The sequence below is a fragment of the Ciconia boyciana genome, chromosome 6, assembly GCF_034638445.1.
Source record: "Ciconia boyciana chromosome 6, ASM3463844v1, whole genome shotgun sequence".
NCBI classification, from domain to species: Eukaryota; Metazoa; Chordata; class Aves; order Ciconiiformes; family Ciconiidae; genus Ciconia; species Ciconia boyciana.
In genome coordinates, this window is record NC_132939.1 from 34,644,410 (window position 1) to 34,662,098 (window position 17,689).

Here is a 17,689-nt window from a genome sequence, read left to right on the forward strand (position 1 = left end):
TTTTTTTTTTTAAATATTATTATTGTCCTTAATGATTTAACCTGATTAGCTCTATCACTGTATTACTCATAGGTATGTGGGGGAGGAGAGGGTAAGGATCTTCTGACTTTTTTTTTCTGACCACAAAAATGAGTTGAGACTTCTGAAGACTGAAATTCTGAAATATAGAACATAAAACACAAAATTGTATGATTGATGATCTCTGCGCTTCACAGAACTCACAGTCACTTATGCACCACAAACTCAGAACCACCACATGTCATTTGAGCTCTTCTCTAGTAATTTGCGGGGCGGGGGGGGAAGGGACAGATGACACTGGGATGACAACACACGGACAGACCACAAACTATTTGTTCTAGATACTCAGGTCTCTGATGTCACAAGTTTTTCATTGCTAAACTCATCTGAGATTGTGCTGACTGTTCCACTGAGCAAATCCCTAGAAAATTGCTGCATAAATTTTAGAAGTTTCCTTCTGAAGGATTTTCACTTCATGGGCATAATTCCCTAAGGTTTTCTCTTTCTAATTAACATCACCTGTATTTTCTACAATATCCATTTCAGTGTTACTACTATGCTGAGATGTCCTGTTAGACAAAGAAGACAGAAGCCCTTGCTACTATAGAAGAAAGAAACCATCTTCAACCACAATAAACACCATGGATAGCTATGGTGAATATATCACCAAAGAAATATTTGGTCACAGTCGCAGTTTGCAGAGAAGGATTATGCTCAAGTTAATTAACGTACATGGAATCTGCTGCAATGTTTCTCACTCCTGAGAAGTTGAAGACAAGTAGCAAAGTCAGAACTCAAAAGTTTGCAGACTGAAACAACTGTTCAGAATTTGCAAAATATTGTAGTTTCTTTATACTGTGTCAGTCACGCTACTTAATATTTGCAGAACATTTCAGTAATTTCTTCAGGGAAATCACATAATTTGTATGTTTGTGCATAGCTAACTCCCCAACTGCTAGCATAGAACAAAGCTGACTAGACTTTCAAGTGTGCCCTACTTTTGTATCCTTCCAAACAGAGATCCCGTAGTTCATGAATTTATGACAAGAACCAGAAAAAGAGACTGACTGTCAGTATGTTAAGCTGGGCTAGTTTGCTGCTCCCAAAGACTGCAGTCTCATAAGTCTTTCTCTTCACTGCTCCCTTACTGTCTCCACTTTTGGATTATAGAGCAAATACCTTCTCTGGTAGCTTTGAAGCTTGTCAGATCTCCCTGTGAGTCACCTTAATTCAACAAGACTGTAGAATGTTACAAAATATTTTTGTTTGGTTTTGGTCTAAGGGCATGCTAAAACAGCTCACAATAATCTGAATGGTGACAGGACTGGCACAAGGGGCAGGAGCAAGTGCTTGAGACCAAGGAGGTAAAGAGGTGAGGACAGACACAAGCAGAAACTCCCCCTGCCAGCAGCAGAGCGCCAACTCCAATGGAACGTCATGTCATGGAACCATATTCTGTGAATTCACCCACTTCCCCTGCAAAAAAAAAAATCTCATCAACAACTATTGATTTTGAAAGAGCTTTTCATCCTAAAAGAGCCGAGCAAAAGCCACAAAAAACACCCCCCACCACAAAAAAAACCAAACACACACCTCAACCACCTGCATCTCTTCCTGATGATGTAAACAGGACAGTTAAATAACCTATTGGTTTATCTTAAAAGGCATAACCTGAGACACCGCAGGTGTAAAGGACTGCAAAACTTGCATTTCTCTTTGAGCGTATTTCCTCCCAGACAAAAATGGTAAATTGAACACCCATGCCTTGAAAGCATTATTAAAGGAGGTCCTACTGAATAGTCTGAACATCTCTGCATATTCATTACTTGAAGATACTCGAGTATTCTCAACCCATTATCTTTGTGTAAATATTATAAACACAATAGATGAGAATCCACAACTCAGAAAAAAGCTTTTTTTTTTTTTTTACAGTGGACAGCAATAACAGAGAAGGTAATTTTCTGAGCGCTTGCAGCAGAAGGCATAAAATGGTACACCTACTGGTTGAACACTAATGGAAATAAAAGTACTACTACCTCAGGCATACATATACCTATATAATGGAATTCACATATAAGTAACCACTTGGAAATGGACGAAAATTAGAAATCACCCTTATTTCAAACCTTCCATTTACCACAAAGGTCTGTTAAACTTATGGGAATAATGCCAACCATGACTGAAGAACTCATGCCGATTCCTTGGTCGTACTATAAGGCAAGACTGCTGAACAAACCTATACCACCTAGTAACTTAAAACACAGGTCACAAGGAAAACCTGTAGAAAAATACTTTACATAAAGTATTACCAAAATTTCACTACAGGATGTGAAAAATCAAGTGCTTTGTAAATAACCTACATTACTGGACTTAATAAAAAACACATGAGAAAGCTTCACAAAGGCTATAAAGACATAACATTAGAGACCTTCTGTACCTTATAAAAAGAGTCTCTCTCTCTCCTATTAAATGTAAGTGGACTCTTGGGCCTAACATTAGCAATCAGTTACACAAATTAAGATAAAACCCTGACAGGAACATACTCACTTCTGCAAATTGGATTCAAGAACATAAGCACTGTGGCTGCAGAGCTCTTTCACAGTTCAACTCTTTTGCTAAATTAAAGAAAGTACATTCACTTTCTGAAACCTTGTTAAAGCAGATGTTCTTTTTATTAAGAAAACATTAGAAAATTGTGATAAACTCACAGGAACATAAGACTCTCTTCTATGTGAAGAGAGGCAAACTTATTTCGTATGTAGCAGTGCAATAATTCTGTCCAGAAAACCATGTCATCACTTAAGCTGTTGAACTAGGATATTAAACATCACCATACAAGTCAGGGAAAAACACTGGTAAGCTAAATTACGTTAAGTCTCTCCACAGAACTCTCAAACCACACAAAGGAATAAAGATTCAACACCTAGGAAGCTGGAATTCAGCAGAAACCTCTCTTTGCCTAAGATCATGGAGTGAATCTTCTAGTGCAATGAACTTCCAATACAGCATTTGAACTTGAGGAAGTGTTTCCTCTCAATTCTTACACTAATCAAGCTGAAGATGACTCTTCAAACAGTGGCGTTAAAAACTTTGTTTAAAATCAACCTTCTCCTTCTTTGGTAGCATCTTTAAAGCCTTCTTCCCTCCCCTAATTTGAGCATTGAGAGCTGAATACTGAATTTTTCCTTCTTACACAAAAATTTGTCAACCATCTTGAATGCGTGCCAGTGAAATGAATGAACAGTGAAAGGTATATTAACCTAGACTTTACACTTGCTTGCATTAACGAGTACACAATCACTCCTTCAAAAAAAACCCCCAAATAAATTTTGCTCTGTCATTAGAACTTTCTGAAGTATCTGACAACTAAAAGTAGTTCCATAAACTCGTATTACCTACTACTACCCACTACAATAAAGAAAATTGTAACAGCAATAGAAAATGGAAGTCACAGTCCAGGAATAGACAGTTTTCCTAGCTTTCTGTACAAGTTCAAAATTCACTAGTTTGTCCCCCTTTACTTTTCATGCATATTTTTTTACTGTTATAAAACCTGAAACAAGTTTCTCAACAGAAAAGTAGAAAAGATAAGATATTTGGACATCACTTTTATCTGATATGAGTGTGCATAAAAATTAAGTTAAATAAAAATCTAATGGACGCAAGATAATTAAACTTCTCTACAACAGACAAAGTTTTCCTCCTGGTGCTGATGTCAGATCTCGGCAATTCAGGTATTTTGTAATGGGAAATGGGAAGAGAGGAAGAACACCTTCAACTGATGAATGCAGGATATCTTTGCATTTCACCACTTAGTGAAGTAAATTGTATAGGTATTATACAAAAGGGCACGGAACATTAAGAATACATTCACAAAAGTCATTGAGCAATACTTAGAAGAATCAATCACACCCCCAACCCCTTAAACAAATACCTAAAGATTAAGTTTGTACGAGTTCGACATACCAGTGATGCGAACATGCTTATATACATTATACCAACCTAGCTGACAAATCTCTTTAAAGAAAACATCACAACACTTTATTGTCCTGATATTTAGAACTCAGTCATCAAGTACTTCTGAATCAGAAAGTAAGAACTTGGTGTCCCAAAATAATCCCGATCACATAAACTTTAAACAGTGCCATTTATAGCCACTTTAGGTAGTAGCGTCTTCACTAATCATTGTTTAGTTTTATTCCAAAAGAACCATAGTATTGACTCCTTTGGAACAAAATTCTTAGAAGTTTGAGCTCCATAAGAACACGCTGATACCATCCAGCTGAAGATAAACTGCTATTAAATTCAAAACCCTAGAGCCAAATTCCCATAATTAAGGTTATCTAAGAATGTAAGCTGCATATTTCGCAGTTCTACTTTGGGCTAAAGAATAAAGCCTTCAGTAAATTAGCCTTTAACAGGTTTTACTATACTAATCCTTTGAATAAAAAGAACCATAACACTCTGGGCATAAGGTACTTTCTTAAATTCACATTTACATAACTGTAAAAATAGGAACTTTCAAGTCGAAGTATTACTTTGTAAATCCTTCAGCAAAATGATGGTCCTGGATGCTGCCCTCTCATGCAGAGACTGCGCAGACAGGTGTTTTTCTGTAGAGGTGGAGACAAATCAGTAATCTAACACCAGTTTTATGTACAAGACTGCATTGGTAACACTCTATGATACTGAAGCATTCCAGAAAACAGTGTTACAATTATGAAGTTATCCCAAGCAAAACTGATTACTAAAATGTGCCAGAAATACTGGCATTCACCATCGGTGACGCAGTCAGGACAGCTTGAAATATTCTCAGCACTTCTGCCCCAAAACTGGCAGCCTCACCCTGTTGCAAAACCTGGTGTCAAGACTTCAACTGCTGCTCCACAGACCACCACCAGAAGTTGCATACAGTATGAATGCTAGCGAGGATGGATCTTGTTATTCCCTGAGAAAAGCCAGAGAAGGGAATGAAAATGCAGGGAGGAAAAAGCAGAGAGTCTAGAACTAAATGATACGAACAGAGGCTCATAACTAGTAATTTTGCATTCAAGCACTAATCAAAAGAATAGCAAAGTTGAATTACTATAAATTCCCTGCTTGTATGAAAAGCAGAATCCAGTGTCAAAGGGCAAGGCTAAGATGACAGAACAGACAGCAAGAGCACTAACTGGATATGGGGCTCGGTGCCAATATCAGCATTTCTATACGCTGCTCAGGAAGCTGACACTGACTTTACATGAAGTTTTTCAGATCAAAGAGGTCAGCCAAACGGTTAACAGTAAAAAGTGAAAGCTGTGGTCCACTGGAAGACATAAACTGTTTCCTCTGTAAGACAGGGGCATGGAAAGAAAGAGTATTTTCTCTGATTCAGGTATAAGAAATGTGATGAAAATTAAACTGAAAAGGTTATGTATGGAGAAATTTTAACAATCTAGACTGGCACATCTACCTTGTAAGCAACAGGAAAAAGCAGCAAGTTTTGCAGAGAAAACTCCAAACATCACCGTGAAGCACCAGAGCCGTAACAACAACACAACACTTATGTCTTCACTGCAGTCACCCTAAGAAACAGCCAGGTTTACAGAAGGGGTTTCAGTTGAGAAGCTTCATCCAGACCCTAACCATACACATCTCTAGTGTCTGACAGGCAGCAAGAACTCTAGTTACTGTATCTCCATGCTTTGTCACTGCAAAGCTTGAAAATACTTGGTCCTTCTCTTGCTTAGCAACCTGAGGAGACTTGACCAGCTGAAACGGAAAACTAGTTTTCCTAAACATACTTTTTCAAGTTTTCACAGCAGCAAATTCTCACAATGCACTGGAGCAGCACAGCGGAAAAACTTCAGGATGCAACAATACATCCCACCCATGCCTCAACACACACATATATATCCATGTCTCTGAACAATCTCGAATTACAGCCTCTACTTCTACCTACCAGTTTTCCCACTTGAGCTTAGGATATGACTCTGCAAGATGGAGACAACCTTCACCTTATTCCAAACCCCTTTCCTCACTTATTTTACACTGGCTTTGGCATCACTAGAGCTCTCCACGAGCCAGCTTAGTGGAATAAAACGGCAGAAAACAAACCCAGGAGAAAGATAACTCCCACTCTCAGTAGCAAAAAGCTCTAATGTGAGACGATCTGCACATAAAACAGTGGTCTCTCAATCACAAAAACGATTGCAATTTTTGATGAGTTACGGATTCTTAAAAGCTAAATTGTTACCAACTCTTATTTGGTATGGAAGACCCAGTTTATACCTAAAAAAATCAGACAAAATGTGTACAAGAAAATTCCATGTGCTTGTGTGTTTAAGTGAAAGAACAAATAAAATCCAAAACCACTCCAGAATGGTGCTGCATGATCAGCAACAAATGATTCAGGAACAGAGAAGTACCCAAAGGTAACAGAGGGAAATTGAGACACACACTTACCCTGCATGTCAGATAAAAACCAAGATGGCAGTGAATGCTATCTGCTTTCTCAATTTCAGAAGAAATTTACAAATGTGGATTTAGGACTAGGATTAGGATTTTTTGAGTCCCACTTACAAATGGGAGCTTTTGGGGTCTGGCAAAAAATGAGAATTATAGAATCATTAGAACACAATCCAATAATGTCACCCAATGCAAATAAGGCTACGATTTAAGCAGTATTTTCTTGATGTCTACCTGAATTGTTGCAGACTATTTTAAATTATCTGTCATTAGTGGCATTTTCTTCAGATGTATTAGGTCACATTATGAGGAAAATACTTGATCCTTTCTTCTAAAAACGAAACTAGACTAGTCTCTAAGATAAATCAAGCAACATAATTTATGGAAGTTAGGGAGCTTCAGCTTTCTCGTATGCAAAGAAAACAATGCATACCTTAATCCAGAATAGTTTTTGTTCATTTTCTTAAAAGAACCAGAAGGGTCTTTCAAGTAGTCAATTTCAGTAGTGAAAATTATAGACACACACCAAGGTTTACACATGAAACAAAGTAAGGAAACACACAAAAGGATGTACAGATAAGGAACAGCCTGCAGAAGTTAAATAATGCATTTTTTAATTAAAAGAACAACAGGCTATTCAACAAAAGTTAGAGCAAAAAAATGGTTTCCTTACAAAAATAAACAACTTACAAAAGTCATTACTTTAAGATTTTATTAAGGGCTGTGCACAAAAGGATCCAAATAGCTGTGTAAACTGAAAAAGACATCCAAATAGAAGGATATAATTCTAGTCAACCCATCATACAGCTACAGCAGCTAAATAGTATTATTAGGGCAGTGCTGCTGGCTCCCTCCATTCCTCAGCTCAAGGTCCTAACTCTGAGGTGTTAGGACCTCAGATTGTCTCAACCATTTTTTTTCAACCAGTAACTATTTTTCACCACAGGACTGGGTGAGTGAGTATAATCAAGAGGCCTGACATGATCACGGGTCAATTAAAAACAGTTTTCTAGCACAATTTCCAAAGTATCACTCAGTATAATAGCTGCAACAAAATACATTTTAAATCTGCAATTAAAATATCTCAGTCAACATTCCCAGTGAGCAGTAAGAGACTGGGAAACTTTGCATAACAGCAAAGCCCGCAGATGAGACTCTAGAGGACAAGACAGACAAAAAAAAAAAAATCAAGTGACACTGTGGGGTCCTGGGTCCGGCACAACTGGCAGTGGCCTGAAATTAATAAACAATGCTAAATTTAATTTCTGTCTGTGCCATGCTAACCAGGCTCTCCAAGTTCTTGACGACTTATTAGCTCAGATACCTGCATTTTAATCACGAGTAAAGAGAACAGGGCTCTTGCACAACAGATTGCTCCCTCCCTGACACTCCAGCTCATCCCACAGTATGGCTCTGCAGGGTCCTGGCCAGGTGGTAGGCTACTGTCTGGGCACCAACCTTAAATTCTTTTACTCACTAGAACATGCAACTGTTGTTCCTACAGATACCACATAGTTTAATTATGAAGTCATTTAATATGGTCTTTCAGGCAAAGTTGAGTAGTCTGAAAATACTATTAATACAGAATTTTAACTGGAATTGAAATGTCACATTCTAGGCCAGTAAAATAAATTTTGGAAATATTTTAATTTTGTTTTAGTAAGAAAGTTCAAAAAGTAACATCAGATACTGCAATCCTGTATTTTCCATTTGTCAGATGTACAAAAGCAAGTCTTTTGTGCTTTAGAGTTCATCGAAGCCTAGAAATCAAAAGAGGGTAGCAAAGATATGATACACTATTAGTTTTCTAAAAGCCCAACAGGTTAGCCCAACTTCTAACCCAGCAGGTACATGGTGAACAGCACTGGTACCTTACTGGAAAGCAGCTCCTCTGATGATTGTATTAATGCCTCAGACAGAGGGATTTTATTAGCAGCTCTGCATGTTACTTTCTTTTCCGCCAGCCCTCTGAGCACTTGTTACATGCACTCTGTGTGATGCTAGGAAAAAAAAAACAAGGTTCCAAGATTATGCTTTCTAATTTTGCAGAGTGAGAACATAGGTTCTTGCCCTAAGGAAGCATTTAGAACCGAGATTTTTTCAGGGGGGGGAACCACCAACCAAAAAACCCAGAGACTTTTCTTGAACAAGCCAACAACACTACAGTGACTTTACCATTTTGTTTGGAACCTGAGCATATAAAACAACAGTCACTTTTTCAAGTAATTTCAGAAAAATACTGACCTCCTGAACAAGGAGGCAGCATGTTCACATGCCAATTACTGAGAGCAATCAACTGGCAAGTCTGGTCACTGGGTTTGATTTTTAGTGTCAAATCAACCATGTTAGTGAAGCAAATCAAAGCAGGTATATCTGATTTTCTGTGAGTCTTGACAAAGTTTCTAAATTTTATCATTACTTTTTACCATCAACTCCTTAGGAAACAAACAAACTTTGGGATGTAGATTATCTGTTGTCCATTATTTCTGTGTTGTCACTTCAAATTGAATTATTACAATGGAATTTAGGTCAGGTTATACCTTAAATCCATTTGAAAATAATCAATGCAGCAGCCATTAGTGATTGTCAGTGGAGACAACAGACTAATCACCCAGGAACCCCAATACTTACAATAATGCATTCAATTTTCCAAGTCAAGTCTACAATCTTTGCTTTAAAGCTGCAGAAATTTACAACTTTTGAAATCAAAGCAACCATTTTAGCCTTCTAACAGATCTGTTTACCAGAGACACTGTTAAATAAAATGGTTTTATTCCACTCAATTTAAAGAAAGCATTTGAGAGGAGTTCTAGTTCTCTGGTCCCCAGAGACTTCAAATCATGTCAGCAATGCAGGCAGAGAATTTTGTTTCAGCACTACCAAGGCTACAATGCCTGTAATAACAAAATTTATTTTTGCAAAGCAGAAATAATAGAGCAAAACTAGGAAGTTTTAGGTATCCCACAGATGGTCAGACTTCATCCACCACTTCCAGGAGTTTTGGAACTTGAACCAAAAGCTTCACATGCCCTTTCCCAATTGACCCATAGGTTGGAAGATATTTATCTATCTGGTATGTATTTTCAACCTGAAGCTAGCTGACAGTTTTCTCTTCCAATATAAAATATTTACTCAGATTTATCTACAGAATAACATCCAACAGAATCAGCATTCATAACCTTTTGTTCTTGATAAATCCTACATTTATGAGAAGAGATATAACTATTTCCAGATATTTAGTCAACATTCACAGATTAAAAAATATGCTGAGTTCCAGAAAAAAAACAAACAAACCCCTAACAAATTAAGTATTGAAATCAGAACCTATTATTTGAGGTCGATGAGATTTATGAATATCTTCACACTCCACTAACTCAAATCATTCTAAGCATGCACCTGTTTTCTTTCAAGACCAGTTCTGGAATTCTGAATGCAAACTTGGGTATTTATTAGAGAACTTTAAGTTTTAACAAGCTAAACCCATAAACATACTTCTAATGCTTTCTTATTCCTCTAAACTTTAAGCACCCATTCAAATAGCTCCCGTGCATTTCAGTTTGACTTTGAATAATAGGTCTTACCATTTTTTACCAGTGTCTCTATTTTGCTTTTGGTTCTGTATACCATGTGGTTGTGTATATTGAATTGATGCAGCGCATTTCTGGATGGTTCTACACTGCAAGTCTGGACACCAAAGCCAGCAAAAATTTTAGCTGCTAAATAAAAATTTTCAGAAATACACCTGTAAGAGTATACTCATATAATGATATATGAATCCTTGATACCTACAATGGTGTAATGGTCAGCAATAACATGTTTGATTGTGTTTATGGGTTTCTCAAAGCACAAGTCAGAAGTTAGACATGGAATTTGATGCAAAGAGATCATAGAATAAGGCAAATTATTATTTATCCTTGTGTTATTTTTTTCAATTAAAGAAGAAAATAAGGCTGCATAAGAGGCTGAGCTGAAAGGACAGCAAGCTTAATTTAAAGATGTTGATAGACAAGCTCTAGCAAATCTTGTTGTAGCAGATTAAGTTACTATCCTCAGCTGTAGACTCTGCTCCCGTCAGAAGTTACTGATCCCAGAAGCACAGTTGGTAGAAGGGAACATGTGCTGACACCTCAGCCACTTCAGTGCTAAGACTAACATCTTGGTTTAGGTCAGCTATTACACTGTGAACTTAAATGACCGAGGAACAAGCACTTCTGCTAATTCTGCAAATGATGAACTAGAGCAGAGGAACTGAGCAGGGAAAGGTAAAAAACTGACATCACCAAATCTGGCAAGATTTCCCAGAGTTATAGTTGCAATCTAAATTTCTTCTAAAGTAGCCAGAATCAGATGTGCCACTTGTCACAAATCCACCCAAGAATAAAAGAACTCACTCTTGCCAGAAAGTGTCAGAAATACAATGGGAACTGTTAAACAATTAGTCATTAACAGGCACTGATTAGTCACCTTATGTACCTTAAAGGCTGAATACTCAATTTCAAATTAGCTTTAAGAAATCAAGAACTGAGGTTTTGCATGGAATTTTAATTATCACATGAAGTCCCAACTACAGAAGTTATAAGGAGCACTAACACACTTAATACCAAAAGAACAGCATTAAATATCTTTCTAAGATTTGACAAGAGTGTGCACTTAAGAGGGAACACAAACTAGCCTACATTTATGACCCAGCCACTTAGGTATGCAGGTGCATTCATTAAATATTTGTATAGAAAAGACTTTAAAAATACTGACGGAAGGACAAACTGTATGAAGTTGTCACCAATACAAGTCAGCAAGTGGCTGAGGGGACAAAGTATATATAAATTCAAGCTTGCAACTCAAGTTGTTAAATTTGAAAAAACCATATGCAAATATTTAATACTTTAGTAGTACAGAAGTGGTATTTCAGATTTTATACAACCCATTAAGTAAAAATTATTGAAATTTGTATTGTGCAGTTACCACCCTAGTACTTTTTATTAGTATTAAACACATATAACACTTTACTTCATGTAAGGCTTACAAATTAAGAACCACCACTGATCAGCCATGGAAACCACACTCAAGGCTTCAAAAAGAGCTCGTACATAATAAGCAGGCTGAACTGTTCACTTCCACAGATTGTTTTCTCCCACCCACTATTAACTGAGGTTTTTAGCTTCTAAGATTCCTTTGCTTTTCCAAACAAGTACATAATACAAACTGCAAGTTCAGCATAAAGCAGATGCATTTATAACAGAGGGCCCCACCCAGCTTTGCACATTGTCCACTGATCAAAACTGAGCCATCAACACAAGTGAGACTAAATATGACATTTTTGTAGTGAGGAGTTCATTGTTATTGTATTATTATATTGTTGTTCTATTATTTTGTTAATCCTGTGCTGAGATTTTCCAGCTCTTCAGTTCCCCCTCTTATAAAAACAAAGCCAACCAACCTCCAAAAAACCAGCTTGTTACATGCTTGTAGCCCAGCGCAACACAGTATCTGGTTGAGATAATCTGCCACATTCTTCCAGAACAAATTTCAGTAAGGTGTAAAACATGGTTTCTGGCTGTTTAGGACAGTAACATAGAAATGCCCTACTGAGTCAGACCAATGGTCCATCAAACCCAGAACTCTCCATCTGACAGTGGCAACCAGACATGCTGTTTAGGGATAACTTTTGCATCCAGAAGTTCAATTGTTAAAGGACATCAGATGGTACATCCCTGACTATTCAATTATTGAACCATTAAATGTATCTGTCACGGATCTGCTGTCTGGGAATCTGTATAGCTCCTTTTTTGAACATGCTGATATTGGTTGCCCTCCACAAACTCCTATGGCAATAAATGCCAGTAGTTCACCACCCAGTATTTGAAGCACGAGCTTCCTTTATCGGTTTCAAACCTACCATTTTAATCAACTGTATCCTGCATTTGTAAAATCCACAGCCTCCATGACTTCTTTTTCTAAAATTTCCATCACATCCCCTTCCAACTGAAGAGTTCCAGTCTTTCTAGTCTCTTCTTGTAAGGCTCCATCCCTTGATTGTTTTTATTGCCCTTTTCTATTTTTTTTTTAGTTCTGCTATGTACCTTTAAATGCAGAGACTCAAACTGTACACAACAGTGACGACAGCAGGGTTTTGCATAGCTGCAATATGTCATCTTCTGTCATCTTAATGCCTTTCCTGATACATTTAGCATTTTGTTGGCTTTCTGGCTGCCACTCACATTACAGAAAGCACAGCAAACCGATACTATGGTTAAAGATAACCTTCTCGACAGTTCTACAGAAACTAGGAGTCTGGTCCAATTTTATTACACTTCACAGACATCTAATCATTCCATCACACACTTGCTAAAAATTATTTATTGAGCTCCTGGCACTGAACTACTCTGCTTTGCATACTACTAGATAGTCATCATTATGTCCCATAAAAAGCAAGATTCCTGCTTAACTTCACTCTTATTACAGAAAAATTTCCCACTGAAATAGAAAGGGTATCTTCAAATATATCAAAGCTGTAATGAGAGGTAAGAGAACACAAGTACCAGAAGATATAAAGGAGAACCAGGACAGTACTGCAAAATGAAAGAAATGCTAAGTACAGGTACTGTTTTACAAGCCAATCCAACCTTAAGACACAAGGCAATAAAATGATGGGAAAGAGAAAGCAAAAGGTCATAAGACTTAACAGAGTATAGGAATGGTGTGATCCGACACAAAGCACCTTTGTTTCCTTCCCAATACTGTTCATCTTCCCTATTCAGAGAGAGCAGACTGAGAAAGATTCATGTTTGAAGGTCTGCAGAAGGAAAGAATGCAAGAAAACAAGCAACAGGAGTTGCCAGAAAAAGCAGCGGCAAAAATGTAAGAAGTCCATACTAAACCAGGAAAGATCTAAGGAAAAACAATATATAATGACTATTCAAAATTGATCATATGACTACTCCTTAATAGCAATAAGCTTACTAGTCTAAACAAGACATTGATATCAAATAAGTAGTTTAACCTAAAAACTAATTCATAAGCAATAAGCCAAAATAACTCTTAACTGCTGCTTCAAAACATCATATAATTAGATGTAGAGTTCTCTCTTTCAGTCAAGAAGAAATAGCTCTTCATTGCACTTCATTTTGACCTCTCCTCACTTGAAAATTGGCAAAAGCTTAAAGAAAGTAATGACCTACAAAATATGTCAACATAATGAGTCTTGAATAGCTTTGACTGTTCTGTTATCTTAAAACCATCCTCAGGATTTTTTCTTTTGGGAGGAAGGACAAGTGACATTTACTTTTTGGATTCCTAGCTTTCCTTGGGATACACTTCCAGTCCTTAAGCTTTACATCTCGCCTGATGAGCCAAGAAAGAATAAATTTAAGTAGGTTAAAAGGTAGAAAAGTGTCTACCTGACTGTAGAATCCTCTGACTGTCACTTTCCTCCTCTTTCCACTGAAGCCAAGTAAGTTGCCTCTTCAGAGTTCTAGCTAGCCCTCATCATATCAGCTTGAAGCAACAAGCTTTGTCAGGAAGTGGTTGATGACAATAGTTAAAGTCTTGAGAGAAGATCACAACACACGCTAGATGAATACTCTATGAACAGGCAAGCAGTAAATTGAGAATTCAGTAGAAAAAGTCTACAAATCTAACAAGAACTTAGGCTCAAACAGATTTTTAGTGCTCTTTATACTCTTCAAAAAAATAAAGATGTGAAACAGACTATTCCACTGGTCAAAACCAAACCCAGTACTGCTGGGCTCATAAGTCATTTAGTCAGTCAGCCCAACAAGACAATGCCGAGCTGATCAGCTTTTACCTCACTTTAAGACACCATGCTAATTCCTCACAGTAATTAGGTTACTAATTTAGAACACATCTTGATTACTGGAAAAAAATGAAATGGTAAGAGCTTGCATTATGTTGGTTTTAATTATCCTACAACAACAATCACCACCTTTAAATATGTATATCCAGTTCCATTTCAACGCACTTCCCTTCTCTCCTGCATTTGAGAACGTCTAATACCGTTCAAACAAAATGTAAATGCCACTGCATAGTGGCACTAAGCAATTCCATCACTGCTTGATCCTACAGGAACTGATTCTGCAGAAAGCACGTGATGTCCACTAATGCTATATTCTCCCACTAACACAGGACTGTTTGTCTGCTGACATCATATGCCCTTTCAGACATCGGGAAGAAGAGATTTGCTCTCTGAAAACAAGGATATACATATTTAAGAAGTACAATCAATATAATACAAACTAATACAATCCAGACCCTCATCTGTTTGAAATCTCTGGATGCTTAACCCGAAAGCATGAGCTTTGCCTTCAGAGATGAGAGAACATTTAGAAAATAGGACATACCAGAGGAATTAGCAACATGTTCTCTTAGCCAATACAAGACATGCAGTTAATTTCTATGGCACACAATGCATAACACAGGTTTTCTACAAAATAAACTTTAATTTTCCTAGCCAAGGTGCACTGCATTAATCCATGATTAATCTGTCTCAAGTTCCATTAACAGCAGCTGACAAGTCAATGGCAATTTGACAAAACAAGACAAGCAAGGGCTACCACAAGTTCTCAACCACGACACTGCATGATCTGATATTAAGGTCAAGCCTTAGCTTTATGCACAGGTGCATAAAGAAAAAGTTGTCATGATATCTGCTGTGCTGAAGAATTTAACTCAGTATACAACCACCATGCAGAAAAACATGCTTCCCTCCCTAGATTTCTCCTCTGGCACACTGAACACCAGCTTCTAAATAACTGATTAATAGAGAAGGCATTACCAAAGCATACTACCTTCACTGACCTTAACTGTGAAGATCATCCCAGTTAAAAGAACACTTGGGTTTACATTTGAATATTCAGGTGAGAGCTGACTCTGCTGATCTCTCTGCCACCCAAACCAAGATCAAGGTTTGGCTCCAGGGAAATGGACAGGTGATGGGAAACATCAAAAGCAAAGTAATTTCTCTCAATAGTGTTTTTACCAAGGCATCATATCAGTTATATTTTACCTGCCTTCAGCCTTGAACAAGGTGAACTTTTTAAGTTTCACTACTCCCTCATATACACCTCATTAAACGCAAGTCAATCCTATGCCATCACACTGCTACCAACAGCTCACACATATCACTGGCAACCTTTATAATATACTGTTGAAATAAGAAGTGACTCTTTTAGGCACTACTATACACTGTCCTCCTTTGATCACACACGTTTGTACTCAGAACTCCACTCAACACTACTGGTACCTAAATGAATACTTATTTTCCACCCTCTCCTTCCTAACTTTAAAAATATACACTTATCCTTGGAAACAGACTGGGAATGCATACAGCCACCTCCCAGCACTATTGCCAGGTCAAAGAGCAGCTGATGAGGTTGCACTTGCACTTCCCAGTTATCAAAGGTTTTTAGTTTTGCTGAATTCAACTTTCTAGAGAGCTTGAAGATACCACTAAACAACTTTCACAATGAAAATAAGACAATTCACACTGACTATTCATATAACGGTTGATACACATACACAGGTATGTGCTTTAGATGCTAACATGCTATTACCACACTTGAGTACTCCTAATACCTTTTATAAAGGACCGCTTAATTGTCCTGTCACTTTTAATATATCCTCACCAGAAATTGTTCCTGGCTCTTAACTACTCCCCCCCCCCCAAAAAAAAAAAAAATCATTTGAGAGTCTTCTGAATCATCTGTTATGGCCAAATAACCAAGTATGACCTTCCAAGAGTTTCCCCAGAAGATGAATCCCGATGCAAGCCACAAGAAGAATTAAACTTATGGTTTGGTTTCTCTCTTATTTTTCTTAAGAACTTTTTCCAGAATTTCTATCTATTCTATCATCTATTCTTTTGTTAGAACTTTGCAGGTGATGAGGAGTTTATTTTCTATGCTGATAAAGTATAGTGAATTCAGATACTAAAGTTTATGATTAACAACCATGAGCTGCACTGTCACATGTATCAACTGTCAAGCCTTTTCTCTAATCCCAGGAAAGAAATTTAAAAAATGAAAGACTAGAGGCAAAATCAGGTATTAAAAATGATAACATAAAATCACATTAACTATTTCTTACTCATTCTTTTTCTTTACAAGACAATTATGGCCAACCAGAACAGATATATGATGCAAAAGGCAAATCACTTAAGGAAATACAAGGCACTGAGGTGATGTTTATATAACATAATAATTACAGATATGTTGAAACAATTACATTTTTATATCTAATTATGTGGCATCTTGTAAGAAAGCAGAATTAGATCCACAAGAGAATCTAAATGCCATGCCACCTATTAGCCTCCACAACCCACAGGTAAGCAACCAAGCTCTGCTCTACAATGAAAAGGGCACGTTACAGGTACTGTTCAAATGTCTAATACTCTACATAAGTAGGAACTGGCCAAGTCAGCTCAGAATAAACATAAAGAAAAAGATCAGAGGTTTAAGTCTCCAGAACTTCACACCATGCTAGGAAAAATAAAAATCCCTTTCATCTACTCTTTCAACACTTGGCCTGCAACAAGGAGACCTGGGTTCAAATCATCAATTTGTACTTGATCATGCTTCTTGCCAGCCAGTCCCTGGGCTACATACCCCATTCACTCCCTTCCCAAGTGAACATTACTCCTCAAGAATGAAACTGGCTGGTGTCTGGAAGCACCTCACACCCAAACACACAGCAGCCTGGCAGTTAAGGCATTCCCTTTGGCAACTGACAGATGGGGCTTCAAGTTCTCCCAAAAAGCAGAGGGATTTGAACCCAAATCTCAACATACTGGACAAGTACTCAAACCATTTACCTATCTGTAAAGAAATACATCATCACATCCTTCTTCTGCCAAAAAAGAAGTGTGCAAGATTAGGCCTTTTTGTGTTTCCTGCTTCACAGAACAGAAGTATCCCTTGTACAATTGTGCATTACTAATGGTATCTCTGTTTGCTTTCTAATTTAACTGATGCAAGCTTTGAGGGTTACAGCATTTTTTTCTTCCCACACAGCTATGGATTAGTATGCAATTAGATACCTTTGCAGCATAAAACAAGTCTTTACCAGTAGACATACACAATTTATCACCTCTGGTTAAAAAAAACCAAACACAAAACCCAAAAGTTACATTAAAATAGCCTGATATATAAACTACTTATGTTGTTATAATTTCCTCTTTTTGTTTAGAGTTCTGCTTCATACTTTAGTCTGA

The 17,689-nt window shown here is 37.4% G+C and overlaps 1 protein-coding gene across 2 annotated transcripts in view; it reads right to left on the bottom strand.

The window, feature by feature from the left end:
* PALS1 (protein associated with LIN7 1, MAGUK p55 family member) overlaps nucleotides 1–17,689 on the bottom strand; it is a 60,359-nt gene that overhangs the window by 39,731 nt on the left and 2,939 nt on the right. The gene's annotated exons all lie outside the window — the stretch shown is intronic.